General features: G+C 39.8%; 1 protein-coding gene across 1 annotated transcript in view; it reads left to right on the top strand.

Annotated features, from left to right (window-relative positions):
• LOC118326961 (nuclear factor 7, brain-like) overlaps positions 1–241 on the top strand; it is a 3,914-nt gene that overhangs the window by 2,595 nt on the left and 1,078 nt on the right.

Here is a 241-nt window from a genome sequence, read left to right as displayed (position 1 = left end):
CAAAAGTTCAGCTCGTTTTCTCGTTTTTTGGTTCTTACTTAACAAAACGAATTTACCACTCAATATTTTGTTTCCGTCGGTGGGCGGGTCCTCTGATTGGCTAGTGTGCTTCCAATTGCAGTTGATGTTTAGCCACAAGGTGAAGGGTTTTTCAGTTGAGCTTCACTGACTGCACAGTGTGCAAATTTCATTTTTATTTTATTTGGCAGGGACACAGTATTTTTTGTACCAGATAATGGCT

Source organism: Morone saxatilis, unplaced genomic scaffold (assembly GCF_004916995.1).
Source record: "Morone saxatilis isolate NCDOM2014 unplaced genomic scaffold, NCSU_SB_2.0 Contig17, whole genome shotgun sequence".
NCBI lineage: Eukaryota > Metazoa > Chordata > Actinopteri > Moronidae > Morone > Morone saxatilis.
Note: the sequence above shows the minus strand (reverse complement) of the source record. Positions and strands in the feature narration are given on the sequence as shown.